This window comes from Giraffa tippelskirchi, chromosome 11 (genome assembly GCF_054371585.1).
Source record: "Giraffa tippelskirchi isolate mGirTip1 chromosome 11, T2T-mGirTip1v1.2.pri, whole genome shotgun sequence".
Taxonomy (NCBI): domain Eukaryota; kingdom Metazoa; phylum Chordata; class Mammalia; order Artiodactyla; family Giraffidae; genus Giraffa; species Giraffa tippelskirchi.
In genome coordinates, this window is record NC_137285.1 from 79555155 (window position 1) to 79570266 (window position 15112).

The following is a 15112-nucleotide window of genomic DNA, read 5'->3' on the forward strand; positions in this document are numbered from 1 at the left end:
CGTCGCGTGCGAGGGCGGGGCGCCGCGCGCGTCCGCGGGACGTGGCTCACCGCGGCCCTCAGTGCGCGTCACCCGCGCGGCCGCCGCCTCCTCGGGAGCGGAAGCCGGCGCCCTGCTCTGCGCTCTGCATCCTCTGCGCTCTGCGGCAGCGCGTGACCGCGCGAGGGGCGGGGCTTCGGGGGCGCGGGGGGCGGGACGGAGGCGCAGCGCGTACCGGCCGGCGCTCAGACTTGAAGAAGAGGCAGCGCGACAGCGGCGGGAGCCAATCGCAGCCAGGCCTCGGGAGCGGAGAGGCCGGGCTGGAGACTTTGGAGACCGCGGTGCAGGTGGGTGATCTCGGGGCGCTGGGGAAGCGTGGGGGGCCCGCCTCGTTTCCGGGCCAGGACTGGCCCCGTTGTCCGCAGAGCGGAGGGCTCTGTGGCCTCGGCCGCCCGTGCCGCTCCTTGTGTGCCGGGGCAGGGGGCTGCCGTGACACAGGGCGCCGCGCGGCGCCTCAGGAGTTGTTTCCCGGGCCCCGAGCTGCCTCCCCCAACACCCGACCCCGGAGGCCTGAGCGCCCCGAGGCCCTTCCGGCCTTGTGCCCGCCCCGGCCCCGAGCCCTGCCTCGGAAGACGGGCCAAGGCGCGGCGCTCCGAGCCCTGCCTCGCTCCTCCCGGAGCTGCGCGGCCCCGCCTGAAGCCGTGCCGAGGCCGTCACGGGAACCAGGGGCTGTTTCTGCGGTTGCCAAGCCCGGGCCGGAGCCCTGGGGAGAAAAGTGAGGATTCTGTTGTTGAGGCGCCGGTGGTTCCGTTGTTATTACGGGTCCTGGCTCTGAAAGCAACGGAGCCAAGTTAAGTAGTTTCAGGAGCCCTTCATAGTTGCTCTGCGCCTTTGCTCAGTTGTTTGTGATCAAAGATCCTTGTGGGTTTGGTGCCAGGGAACAGTTGAGATCTGTAGATGAATATAAATGCCTATCTTTGAGCTAGATTAAATGCCACGCTGTGTGATTCAGCCAATTGCCTTCTTCCTTTGGCTGCCAGAGTATTAACTAAAGGCCAGCAGTAGTACTTAACAGTTACCTGCGGCTTACTTCCGTCTTCTTTAAGATGGGTTCTAGTCTATTTTCATTTATATTTGTTTCTGTTAACTTTTCGTGGTATAAGCCCCCTCCAATCATTTGCAACTAAATGGAATCTTGAACACACGCAAACACAAATCCTCAAAGGGCTGTAAAATTAATTACTCGCTTCACATATCCATTTAGCTAATACTAAAAACGTGTCAGGTGCTTTATCTGCTTACAGTCTGGCAAAGAAGATGAAACATGTACAAAAAACTACAGAAAGAGAAAATGTAAAGATATGTAAAGTATGAAGTGCTGATACCCATAGCAGCAATGATTGTAACTAATTTCTCTACTTTTAACGTTATGTAGCTAAGCATCATACTAAAACTTTTCCATTCTTGTCTATTTGAACTGACTTTTACAATTTTGTTCTATTTATGTTTCTAAACCACTTATATGTTCATTATCTCACATGTTCTATGAAATAATTTTTACTGATGCAGAAACTGAGATGAGAAAGAATTTATGAGATTACTTAAACTCAGATTTAGGAATTTATGGTCTACCCTTTTATTATTCAACTAAGCTCTGTGTATTCAATCTATAGAGCCTAATGTAGGCAGGTAATGTAGTGGTTATTTGTACTTGTTTTCTCAGAATATTCTCTGCAACTTCCATCATCACATTCCTTGTTTCTCTTTGTCATTCAGGTCTTAGCTCAAATGTCATACCAAAGAGAATGTCTCCATGGAACATGTATAAAAAGCTCATTCTTCCCACTCTCTAACCCCCAGCCCTGAGCCTTACCTTAGTCGACACTGTTTATAGGTTTGTTTAATGTAATCCCCTTCCCCATCTACTTTTAAAATTCTTACTTGTCCTTGAAGGCTTAGCTCAAATCTAAAGGACTACCACAGTGTACTTAAAAAAAAAAAATACATATTATATATGTATATACATATAGTCTATACAATTCGTTTGACAATTATTCTAGTACTATCTTATGACGTTTCTTCTGTTGGCCTGAATTATTTATAATTGCAAATTAGAATGTAAACTGCTCAAGGGGGATTTCCTGTGTATCTTGTCCTTTACAAATAGTTTACTTCAGCAAATGTTTTTGATGAACTTTTGATAGATTTTACTCTTCATAAGCTAATACTGATATTTATAGTCTACTTTTACTTTCTTTACTTTTTTCTTAAAGACATATAAAGTATGCAGTTAATAGCTTGCCTAATTATATGCAATAAACCCAAAAATGTATTGCGGTATTTTTTACTGCATTGGTTAGGAAAAAAAAGGACTAAAGCTTGTGAGAGCATTCATCTTGCCAGATCCTGATCTGTGGCTTCTTAGGATTATGAGAGATTTGTGTTCTATTTTCAGTTCTATCACCAATTATCTTTGTGACTTTGGGTAAATCACATAACCTCTCCCAAGTATCAGTTTTAGTAGAAAAGCATGAAATGAAATCCATCTCTAAAATTTGGTGATTTTTTAGGTAATGTTCATTAGTTTTTTATTCTATTGCAAAATCTTGATTTCCCCTATTCCTTTAATTCCTGTATCCGATCTGTCCCAAAGTTCTATTGGTTCTATTTCTAAAATAGAGCTAAAATCTATTTCTAGTCTCTAGTCTAAACCACCGTCATTCTAACCTGAAATACTGATTAGTTTTCTATCTTGTTCAGGAAAAGGAAACATTCTCTTCATATGTCTGTCCTCCATGACAAGCACTCCTGAACCAGTCTTCAGAGCTAAGTTTATAAGACCATGCTCTTAATCACAGTGCTTTAGGCCTCTTTATTTAAGGTAAGAAGCAGAGAGGAAACCCGAGAAGTGTTGTGGCACAGAAAAGAAGGGGGAACTAGTTAACAGTGTGAACACTTCCGAGAGGTTATGAGATGAGGGGAGAGAAGTTAGCGTTTGACTGCAAGTTGAAAGTGTGGTGACATTGACATGAACAGTTTATTTTATTTTCATTTTTATTTGTATTATTTATTTATTTTATTGAAGTATAGGTGGCTTACAGTGTTTGGAGTATACAGGCAAATGATTACGTTTTATGTATATATATAAATGAGACTTTGAATATAGTGCCCTGTTGTATACAGTAGGTCCTTGTTTATTTTATGTATAATAGTGTGTATCCTTTAATTCCCAGGTCTCAGTTTATCTCTTCCCCTATTTCCCTTTTAGTAACCATCAGTTATTTTTCTATGTCTGTGAGCTTATTTCTGTTTTTTAAGTAAGTTCATTTGTATCGTTTTTCAGATTCCACATAATAAGTGATATCATATGATATTTATCTTTCTCTGTCTTACTTATTTCACTTAGTATGATAATCTCTAGGTCTATCCATGTTGCTGCAGATGGCATTATTTCATTCTTTGAAATGGCTGAATAATATTGCATTTATAGATATAGCATGTCTTCTTTATCCATTCATATGCTGATGGACATGTAGGTTGCTTCCTTGCCTTGGCTGTTGCTAACAGTGCTGCTGTGAACATAGGGGGCATGTATCTTTTCTAATTATGCTTTTCTTCTTTCTTGAATATATGCTCAGGAGTGGGATTGCTTGATCATGTGGTAATTCTGTTTTGTTTTCAAGAAGCCTTCATACTGTTCTCCGTAGTGGCTGCACCAGTTTATATTGCTACCAACAGTGTAGGAGAGTTCCCTTTTCTCCACACGCTCTGTAGCATTTATTTGTAGATTTTTTGATGATGGCCATTCTGACTCATGTAAGGTGGTACCTCACTGTAGTTTTGATTTGCATATTTCTTATAATGAAGGACGTTGAGCATCTTGTTATGTGCCTGTTGGCCATCTGTGTGTCTTCTTTGGAGAAATGTCTGTTTAGGTCTTCCTATTTTATGATTAGGTTGTTATTTTTGATATTGTGTTGTATAAGCTGTTTGTATATTTTGGAAATTAAGACTTTGTTGATTGCACTGTTTGCAAATATTTTCTCCCATTCTGTAGGTTGTCTTCTTGTTTTGTTTATGATTTCTTTTTCTGTGAAACAGATTTTAAGTTTAATTAGGCCCTATTTGTTTCTTTTTGCTTTTGCTTCTAATATTCTAGGGGAGGGATACAAAACAAAGGTTGCTGAGGTTTATGTCAAAGACTTGGTTTTCCTCTAGGAGTTTTATAATATTGGATTTTGCATTTAGGTATTTAATCCGTTTTGAGGTTTTTTTTCCTGTACATGTGTTAAAGACTATTATAATTTTTTTCTTTTACCTATAGCTGTCAACTATTCTCAGCAGCTCTTATTGAAGCGACTATCATCTCTATTGTATTGTAATTGACTATAAGTGTGTGTATTTATTTCTGGGCTTTCAGACCTTTTGCATTGATCTGTGTGTGTGTTTTTTTGTGCCAGTACAATACTGTTTTGATTATTCTAGCTTTGTATAGGCTGAAGTCAGGGAGCATGATTCCTCCAGCTCCATTCTTCTTTCTTCAGATTGTTTTGGCTATTTAGGGTCTTTTGCTTTCCATACAAATTAAAATTTTTTTGGGTTCAGTGACATGAGCAATGTTAATAGAGTGAAAGAGAAGAACCTGATTGTAGTGGGTTGAGATAACAACTGGTTGCAAAGTTAGTGCAGACAGTTCTTTAAAGAATTTTTTCTGGGAATAAAAGAATAGGATGATAGCTAGCAGAGAGTGCAAGGTCAAATGATAGACTTTTGTTTGATGTTTGTTTAAAGATGGGAGATAGTAAAACTTGTATACTGATAGAAAATGTTCAGTAGAGTGGGAGAACTTGTGGATGTATGAGTTTGTATGTGTGTTCACCACTCAGAAATGTACTCCAGAGTGGAGGACCTTGTCTCTATTATTTTTGACTCTGTGTCCAATCTCTGCAATAGTGCTTACTACAATAATAGTTACTTCATAAATTTTATAATATTTGTTGAATAAATGAATGACTTAGACTCTATCTATCTTAACTTCTTTCAATTTATTCTTTACACATCAGCCAGATGGATTATTAAAAAAAAAGGGGGGGGTTATGTCCCTGTCTAGTTCAGTCTTCCATAAATCCAGTAGGAAGTCAAGAAACACCTGAAGTAACTGGCACATTTGGGCTTGGAGTACAGAGTGAAGCAGGGAAAAGGCTAATAGTGTTTTGCCAAGAGAACGCGCTGGTCATAGCAAACACCCTCTTGCAAAAGCACAAGAGAAGACTCTACACATGGATATCACCAGATGGTCAATACCGAAATCAGATTAATTATATTGTTTGCAGCCAAAGATGGAGTAGCTCTATACAGTCAGCAAAAACAAGACCAGGAGCTGACTGTGGCTCAGATCATGAACTGCTTATTGCCAAATTCAGACTTAAATTGAAGAAAGTGGGGAAAACCACTAGTCCATTCAGGTATGACCTAAATCAAATCCCTTATGATTATACAGTGGAAGTGAGAAATAGATTTAAGGGACTAGATCTGATAGAGTGCCTGGTGAACTATGGACGGAGGTTCGTGACATTGTACAGGAGACAGGAATCAAGACCATCCTCAAGAAAAAGAAATGCAAAAAAGCAAAATGGCTGTCTGAGGAGGCCTTACAAATAGCTGTGAAAAGAAGAGAAGCCAAAAGCAAAGGAGAAAAGGAAAGACATTCCCATTTGAATGCAGAATTCCAAAGAATAGCAAGGAGAGATAAGAAAGCCTTCCTCAGTGATCAGTGCAAAGAAATAGGAAACAATAGAATGGGAAAGACTAGAGATCTCTTGAAGAAAATTAGAGATACCAAGGGAACATTTCATGTGAAGATGGGCTCAATAAAGGACAGAAACTGTATGGACCTAACAGAAGCAGAAGATATTAAAAAGAGGTGGCAAGAATACACGGAAGAACTGTACAAAAAAGATCTTCACAACCCAGATAATCACAATGGTGTGATCACTCACCTAGAGCCAGACATCTGGAATGCAAAGTCAAGTGGACCTTAGGAAGCATCACTACAAACAAGGCTAGTGGTGGTGATGGAATTCCAGTTGAGCTATTTTAAATCCTAAAAGATGATGCTGTGAAAGTGCTGCACTCAATATGCCAGCAAATTTGGAAAACAGCAGTGTGGAAAAGGTCAGTTTTCATTCCTATCCCATAGAAAGGCAATGCCAAAGAATGCTCGAACTACCACACAATTGCACTCATCTCACACGTTAGTAAAATAATGCTCAAAATTCTCCAAGCCAGGCTTCAACAATACCGTGAACTGTGAACTTCCAGATATTCAAGCTGGATTTAGAAAAGGCAGAGGAACCAGAGATCAAATTGCCAACATCTGCCGGATCATTGAAAAAGCAAGAGAGTTCCAGAAAAACATCTATTTTTGCTTTATTGACTATGCCAAAGCCTTTGACTGTGGATCACAACAAACTGAAAAATTCTTCAAGACATGGGCATACCAGACCACCTGACCTGCCTCTTGAGAAACCTGTATGCAGGTCAGGAAGCAACAGTTAGAACGGGACATGGAACAACAGACTGGTTCCAAATAGGGAAAGGAGTACGTCAAGGCTGTATATTGTCACCCTGCTTATTTAACTTATATGCTGAATACATCATGAGAAACGCTAGGCTGGATGAAGTACAAGCTGAAATCAAGATTGCCGGGAGAAATATCAGTAACCTCAGATATGCAGATGACACCACCCTTATGGCAAGAAAGCGAAGAAAAACTAAAGAGCCTCTTGATGAAAGTGAAAGAGGAGAGTGAAAAAGTTGGCTTAAAGCTCTACATTTAGAAAACTAAGATCATAACATCCGGTCCCATTAATTCATGGCAAATAGATGGGGAAACAGTGGCAGACTTTATTTTTTGGGTCTCCAAAAATCACTGCAGATGGGGACTGCAACCATGAAATTAAAAGATGCTTGCTCCTTGGAAGAAAAGCTACGACCAACCTAGACAGCCTATTAAAAAGCAGAGACATTACTTTGCCAACAAAGATCTGTCTAGTCAAGGCTATGGTTTTTCCATTAGTCATGTATGGATGTGAGAGTTGGACTATAAAGAAAGCTGAGCGTGGAAGAATTGATGCTTTTGAACTGTGATGTTGGAGAAGTCTCTTGAGAGTCCCTTGGACTGCAAGGAGATCCAACCAGTCCATCCTAAAGGGATGTTCTGGGTGTTCAGTCCTGGAACTAATATTCCAGTTAGTTCATTGGAAGGACTGATGTTGAAGCTGAAACTCCAGTACTTTGTCCATCTGATGCAAAGAGCTGACTCATTGGAAAAGACCCTGATTCTGGGAAAGGTTGAAGGCAGGAAGAGAAGGGGACGACAGAGGACAAGATGATTGGATGGCATCACTGACTCGATAGACATGGGTTTGGGTAAACTCCGGGAGTTGGTGATAGACAGGGAGGCCTGGCATTCTGCGATTCATGGGGTCACAAAGAGTCGGACATGACTGAGCGCCTGAACTGAACTGATTGCATTATCAGAAATTGAATACCACCCACTGTTCATTTTTATTTTCATTTTCCAGTTGTTTCTTCATAGTATTTATTATATTTATAATTTGTCAGTCTTCTTTTCTATATACTAAACATCAGGAAAGCAGCGGTCATGTCTGACTTTATTCTCCTTGCTATCTCTAGTGTGTAATTCAGTACCTGGCGTATAGTTAGCACTCTGTAACAAATATTGAAATAGAATAGCTAGAAATATCAGTGACCAAACTTCTATCAGTGGGAGACTTAAAGAAATCAGCGCCTGCATCAGTCATAGCACAGCTTTAGTTTCATATTCCTCTTCTATCAATTTGCATATGTTCCTTTGTTGTTACTTAATATCAAAGGCTTGGTTATTGGGCTTGGTGCCTGTAATTTCAGTGACTAAATTTTTTTAAATCAAATTTTAATGGAAGACAGTAAAAGAAAAAAATTTGAAAATGATTCAGTGTTTTCAGCAGGAAGGTGAATAGAAAAATGCCATTTAACTGTGACACAGCTTTTCATGACTTGGGAGTTTTCATTCTTATGGCAAGCCCTTTTAAAAAAAAATCGTATCAACCTTGTACACACATTTTAAAAAGTAAGCAAAATTAATTTGCTGAGATAGTCACATTCAGAGTCTAACTCTTCTATTCACCTTCAACTTAAAGTTGCAGTATCCATCAGGAACATTAGTGATGTATCCTTTTTTAAACAAAGTCAGTGTCCATTTTTATCTTCAGGGTTTTCTCCAAGACTGATACACATCTTTCACATTTTGATGCACATAACCCATGTAATAACAAATATGTTATGACTGCTGTTTAACTAAAGTGTTTATTAGATACATTTCTATCAATTTCAGATGTGTTAAGTATGAAAAGTTGTGTCTCAAAATTAGTGAAATATGATATTGAATTGATAGAATATTTTGGAAAAAAAGAACTGCCTACAAATCTTTTACCCAGATTTAAGAATTGTTTAACATTTAATAATGTTTATCGCTAAGTATACATTATTATTGATTTTGACCATTACTATTTATATACCAGTTGACAACATTAATATTAATGTCATTTAAGCATCACAACAGTACAACGTAATTTAGTGTGTCCACTTTGCAGTTAAGGAAGCCAGAGCCTTAAAGAGCATCAGTACGGGTCATTAGTCAGTGATGTATCATCTGGGACCCTGTTCTTCACCTCTCAATTCCAGGTTGTTTGCCATTTGCAAAATACGCTAATATTAGTAGTGAAATTAAAAGTCTCTCAGTCGTGTCCGACTCTTTGTGATCCCATGGACAGTAGCCCACCATTCTCCTCTGTCCATGGAATTCTCCAGGGCAGAATACTCGAGAGGTAACTGTTTTCCTTCTCCAGGGGATCTTCCCAACCCAAGGACTGAACCCAGGTCTCCCGCATTGCAGGCGGATTCAGGCTTCCCTGGTGGCTCAGTTGGTTAAAGAATCCGCCTGCAACGTGGGAGACCTGGGTTGGGACGATCCCCTGGAGGAGGGCATGGCAACCCACTCCCGTATGCTGGCCTGGAGAATTCCATGGGCTGTATAGTCCATGGGGTCGCAAAGAGTCAGACACGGCTGAGCAACTTTCAGTTTCTTTACCCCCTGAGCTACCAGGGGAGCCTTCTATTAGTAGAGACTTACTCAAACCAAATTTAAGAATAGAAGGTTTCAGCTTCTTGGATTTATCCTGTGTAGAGTACATGGATGGTGGGCTTTATCTTTTATAAAAGTGACTAGCTGTGTATGACTTAATATATTTGAGAATACTTGAAAATTTATAGTAAAGTTTGCTTTTAGTGACTATCTTTGTATCAATAGAAATAAGAATGCTTTTTTATAATTGGAGGATAATTGCTTTACAATGTTGTGGTGGTCTCTGCCATACATCAACATGATGCATCATAATTAGATATATATCCCCTCCCTCTTGAGCCTCCTTCACACCCCCTACACCCCCATATTCCACCCCTTTCGTTGTCACAGAGCACCAGGCTGGGCTCCCTGTGTTTTACAGCAGCTTCCTGCTGGTTATCTGTTTTACTCTGCTGCTACTGCTGCTGCTAAGTCTCTCAGTCGTGTCCGACTCTTCGCAACCCCATGGACTGCAGCCCACCAGGCTCCTCCGTCCATGGGATTTTCTAGGCAAGAGTACTGGAGTGGGGTGCCATTGCCTTCTCTGATCTGTTTTACTCATGATAGTGTATATATGTCAGTGCTACTTGCTCAATTTGTCCTACATTTTCCTTCCCCTGTTGTGTCCACAGACCATTCTCAATGTCGGGGTCTGCATTTATTCTCCATAAATAGGTTCATCAGTACTAGTTCCTAGATTCCATATTTATGTGTTAATATACACTATTTGTTTTTCTATGACTTACATCACTCTGTGTAACAGGCCTTCATCCACCTCACTACTACTGACTCAAATTCCTCCCTTTTTATGGCTGAGTTTGGGCTTCCCTGGTGGCTCAGCTGGTAACAATTCTGCCTGCAATGCGGGAGACCTGGGTTCGATCCCTGTGTTGGGAAGATCCCCTGGAGAAGGGAACAGCTACCCACTCCAGTATACTGGCCTGGAGAATCCTATGGACTGTATAGTCCACGGGGTCGGAAAGAGTCGGAGCTGCCTGAGCGCCTTTCCCTCGCTCGCTCGTTCCGTAGTCTGTATGTGCTACAGTTTGTCCCTCCCTCAGCTGATGGACACCCAGACTGACTCCGCGTCTTGGCTGTTGTAAACAAGTGCTGTGGTGAGTGTGAGGTGCGTGTGTCTTTTTGAGTTGTGGTTTTTAAGGGTGTATGCTCAGTGTTGAGATTGCTGGGTCATATGGTATTTGTACTGCTAGTTTTTAAAGAAATTTACATACTGTTCTCCATAGTGGCGATACCACTTTACATCCCACCAGCAGTGCAGGATGCTTCCCTTTCTCAGCATCCACTCCAGGATTTATTGTTTGTAGGTTTTTTGATGATGGCCATTGTGACCTGTGTGAGGTGACACCTCATGGTGGTTTTGATTTGCATTTCTCTGATAATGAGCAATGTTGAGCATCTTTTCATGTGTTTATTGGCCATCTGTATGTCTTCTTTGGAGACATGTCTGTTTAGGTCTTCTGCTCATTTTTTGATTGGGCTGTTTGTTTTTCTGATATTGAGGTGTATGAGCTGCTTATACATTTTGGAGAATAATCCTTTGTCAGTTGCTTCATTTGCAAATATTTTCTCCCATTCTGAGGGTTGTCTTTTAATCTTGTATATTGTTTCTTTGCCTTGCAAAAGCTTTATAGTTTAATTAGGTGTCATTTGGGGCTTCTCTAGTGACTCAGTGTTAAAGAATCTGCAGGAGATGGCAAGAGTCTTGGGTTCAATCTCTGGGTCAGGAAGATCAATTTGAGGAGGAAATGGCAACCCACTCCAGCATTCTTGCCTGGAGAATCCCATGGACAGAGGATCCTAGTGAGCTACAGCCCATAGGGTCACAAAGAGTCAGCCACACTGATTCCACCAAGCATGCATGCAGATCCTATTTATTTTTGTTTTTATTTCCCTTACTTTAAGAGGTGGGTCAAGGAGAATCTTATGTCAAAGACTGTTCTACCTATGTTTTCCTCTAACAGCTTTATAGTCGCTAGTCTAACATTTGAGTCTTTAATCCATTTTGAGTTTATTTTTGTGTATGGTGGTAGAAAGTGTTCTTTTCATTCTTTTATGTGTGGCTGTCCAGTTTTCCCAACACTGCTTATTGAAGAGGCTCTCTCTTCTCCATTGTATAGTCTTCTTTGTCAAAAATAAGGTGCCCATAGGTATGTGGGTTTATCTCTGGGCTTTCAGTCTTGTCCCATTGGTTTGTATTTGTGTTTTTGTGCTGGTACCATACTCTTGATGACTATAGCTTTGTAGTATAGTCTGAAGTTAGCAAGATTGATTTCTCCAGCTCTGGTTTTCTTAAGATTGCTTTGGCTATTTGGGGGTCTTTTGTTTTTCCAAACAAATCATGAATTTTTTTGTTCCAGTACAGTGAAAAATTACATTGGTAGTTTGATAGGGATAACATTGAGTCTGGAGATTGCTTTGGGTAGTATAGTCATTTTTACAATATTGATTTTTCCAGTTCAAGAACATGGTATATCACTTCATCTGTTTGTGTTGTCTTTGATTTCTTTCATCTGTATCTTACAGTTTTCTGCATACAGGTATTTTGTCTCTTTAGGTTGGTTTATTCCTAGCAATTTTATTCCTTTTGTTGCAATGGTGAATGGAATTGTTTCCTTAATTTCTCTTTCTGATTTTTCATTTTTAGTGTATAGGAATGTAAGGGATTTCTGTATATTAATTTTATATTCTCAGACTTTACAGTATTCATTGATTAGCTGTAGTAATTTTCTGGTGGCATCTTTAGTGTTCTGTGTATAGTATTATGTCATGTACAAACAGTGAGAATTTTACTTTTTCTTTTCCAATCTATACTCCTTTTATTTCTTGTTCTTCTCTGACGGCTATGGCTAGGACTTCCAAAACTATATTGAATAATAGTGTTAAGAATGAGCACCCTTAATCATGTTCCTGATCTTAAAATGCTTTCAGTTTTTCAGCATTGAGAATAACGTTTTTCTGTGGGTTACTTGTACATGACCTTAATCATGTTGAGGTATGTTCCTTTTCTACCTACATTCTGGAGAATTTTTTTTATAATTATATTGATTTTAAATTGATTGATTGCTTTACAATATTGGTTTGATTTCTCTCATACTTCAACATGAATTAACCATAGGTGTACATACGTCTCCTCCCTCTTGAACCTTCCTCCCACCTCCCAACCTTTCCCACCCCTCTAGGTTGTCACAGAGCCCCAGTGTGAGTTCCCTGAGTCATGTAGCAAATTCCCATTGGCTGTCTGTTTTACATGTTAGTGTATGTGCCTCCATGCTGCTCTCTCCATTCATCTTGCTGTCTCCTTCTTCTCTCCTGCCCTTGTCCATAAATGTTCTCTGTGTTCTCCCCATTGCTGCCCTGAAAGTAAGTTCATCAGTACCATCTTTCTAGATTTCATATATATGCATTAATATATGATATTTGTTTATCTGACTTACTTCAGTCTGTGTAATAGGCTCTAGGTTCATCTACCTCATTAGAACTGACTCAGGGGTGTTCCTTTTTATGGCTGAGTAGTATTCCATTGTATGTAGGTACCACAGCTTCTTGATCCATTCATCTGTCGATGGACATCTAGGTTGCTTCCATGTCCTACTGCTGCTGCATCGCTTCAGTCGTGTCCGACTCTGTGTGACCCCATAGATGGCAGCCCACCAGGCTCCCCCATCCCTGGGATTCTCCAGGCAAGAGCACTGGAGTGGGTTGCCATTTCCTTCTCCAATGCATGAAAGCAAAAAGTGAAAGTGAAGTCGCTCAGTCCTGTCTGACTCTGAGCGACCCCATGAACTGCAGCCTACCAGGCTCCTCTGTCCATGGGATTTTCCAGGCAGGAGTACTGGAGTGGGATGCCATTGCCTTCTCTGTTCCATGTCCTAGGTATAGTAAATAGTGCTGCAGTGAACATTGGGGTACATGTGTCTTTTTCTGTTTTGGACTCCTCAGCGTATATGTTTAAAAGTGGTATTGCTGGGTCACATGGTAGTTTTATTCCTGATTTTTTAAGGAATCTCCATACTGTCTTCCATCATGGCTGTGTCAGTTTATATTCCCAGTAGCAGTGCACGAGGGTTCCCTTTTCTCCACACCCTCTCCAGCACTTGTTTGCGGACTTTTTGACGATGGCCATTCTGACTGCTGTGAGGTGATAGCTCATTGTAGTTTTGATTTACATTTCTCTAATAATGAGTGGTGTTGAGCATCTCTTCATGTGTTTATTAGCCATCCATATGTTTTTGGAGAAATGTCTGTTTATGTCTTTTGCCCACTTTTTGATTGGATTGTTTCTCTGGCATTGAGTTGTATGAACTGTTTGTATATTTTGGAGATTAATCCTTTGTCAGTTGTTTCATTTGCTATTATTGTCTCCAATTCTGAGGGTTGTCTTTTCACCTTGTTTCCACCTATGTTCTCTTCTAAGAGTTTTATAGTTTCTATAGTTTGTATGAAACTGTAGTTTTATAGTTTACATTTAGGTCTTTAATCCATTTCAAGTTTATCTTCGTGTACGGTGTTAGGAAGTGTTCTAATTTCATTCTTTTACACGTTGTTGTCCAGTTCTCCCAGCACCACTTATCAAAGAAGCTATCTTTTTCCCCATTGTATATTCTTAACTCCTTTGTCAAAGATAAAGTGCCCCTAGGTGCGTGGGTTTGTCTCTGGGCTTTCTATCTCGTTCAGTTGGTCTGTACTTCTCTTTTTGTGCCACTACCATACTGTCTTGATGACTGTAGCTTTGTAGTATAGTCTGAAATCAGGTAAGTTGATTCCTTCAACTCCATTCTTCTTTCTCAAGATTGCTTTGGCTATTTGGGATCTTTTGTGTTTACTTACAAACTGAGATTTTTTGTTCTAGTTCTGTGAAAAATGCCATTGGTAATTTGATAGGGATTGCCTTGAATCTGTTGATTGCATTTGGTAGTATAGCCATTTTCACAATATTGATTCTTCCAACCCAGGATCATGGAATATTCCTCCATCTATTTATATCATCCTTGATTTCTTTCATCAGTGTCTTATAGTTTTCTGAATACAGTTCTTCTGTCTCCTTAGATAGATTTATTCCTAGGTTTTTTATTCTTTTTGTTGCAATGGTAAATGAGATTGATTCCTTAATTTCTCTTTCTGATTTTTCATTGTTAGTATATAGGAATGCATTTGTTTTCTGTGTATCGATTTTGTATACTGCAACTTTACCATATTCACTGATTAGCTCTAGTAATTTTCTGATAGTATCTTTAGGGTTTCTTATGTACAGTATCATGTTATCTGCAAATAGAGTTTTATTTCTTCCTTTCCACTTTGGATTCCTTTTATTTCTTTTTCTTCTCTGATTGCCGTAGCTAGGACATCCAAACCTATGTTGAACAATAGGGCACCCTATCTCACAAGTGGGCACCCTTGTCTTGTTTCTGATCTTAGAGTGAATGCTTTCAGTTCCTCACCATTGAGAATCATGTTTGCTGTTGGTTTGCTGTAAACGGCCTTTATTTTGTTAAGGTAGATTCCTTCTGTGCCCATTTTTTTGAAGAGTTTATTTTAACATAAATGGGTGCTGAATTTTGCAAAAGCTTTTTCTGTCTTTGTTGAGATTATCATATGGTTTTATCTTTCAGTTTGTTAATATGGTGTATCACATTGATTGATTTGTGTGTATTGAAGAATCCTTGCATTCCTGAGATAAACCTCACTTGATAAGGGGATATCTGACCCTTTTAATATGTTGTTGGATTCTGTTTGCTAGTATTTTGTTGAGGATTTTTGTATCAGTGTTTATTAGTTATTGACTTCCCAGGTGACATGGTGGTAAAAGAATCTACTTGCCATTACAGGAGACTCAGAATCATAGGTTCAATCTCCAGGACAGGCAGAACCCTTGGAGTAGGAAATGGGAAACCACTCTAGTATTCTGGCCTGGAAAATTCCATGGAC

General features: G+C 40.0%; 1 protein-coding gene across 17 annotated transcripts in view; it reads left to right on the top strand.

Annotated features, from left to right (window-relative positions):
* The first annotated feature begins 290 nt into the window (after positions 1-290).
* The window catches only part of KBTBD3 (kelch repeat and BTB domain containing 3), a 69983-nt gene continuing 55161 nt past the window's right edge, over positions 291-15112 (top strand). For 8 of the 17 annotated variants that reach the window (XM_081543892.1, XM_081543877.1, XM_081543887.1 and 5 more), the window contains exon 1: positions 291-754. The gene's annotated coding sequence lies outside the window, so the exon portion shown is untranslated. Of the gene's footprint in view, positions 755-2739; positions 2861-15112 lie in introns of all 17 variants that reach the window. The other 9 variants (XM_081543885.1, XM_081543891.1, XM_081543870.1 and 6 more) reach the window with 3 other exon arrangements.